Raw genomic sequence first — 244 nt, forward strand, 5'->3', positions numbered from 1 at the left:
CTATTCTTAAAAAAATAGGTTGGTCCATCTTAACTTACATTATATTTTTTATTAAACTAACTATCGAATATTCAAATTGATAAATAATCTACCAAATATTATTTTTGCACTTTCCTTAATTAGAAGCTACTAAATTACCTAATATGATTAATGTATATATGAAAATTAATTATTATGAATAATAAATATTTGATAACAATTTTGGTATCTTAGTTCTTTTTTTTAATTTTATATTATTGAAAGA

Source organism: Brassica oleracea, chromosome C9 (genome assembly GCF_000695525.1).
Source record: "Brassica oleracea var. oleracea cultivar TO1000 chromosome C9, BOL, whole genome shotgun sequence".
NCBI classification, from domain to species: Eukaryota; Viridiplantae; Streptophyta; class Magnoliopsida; order Brassicales; family Brassicaceae; genus Brassica; species Brassica oleracea.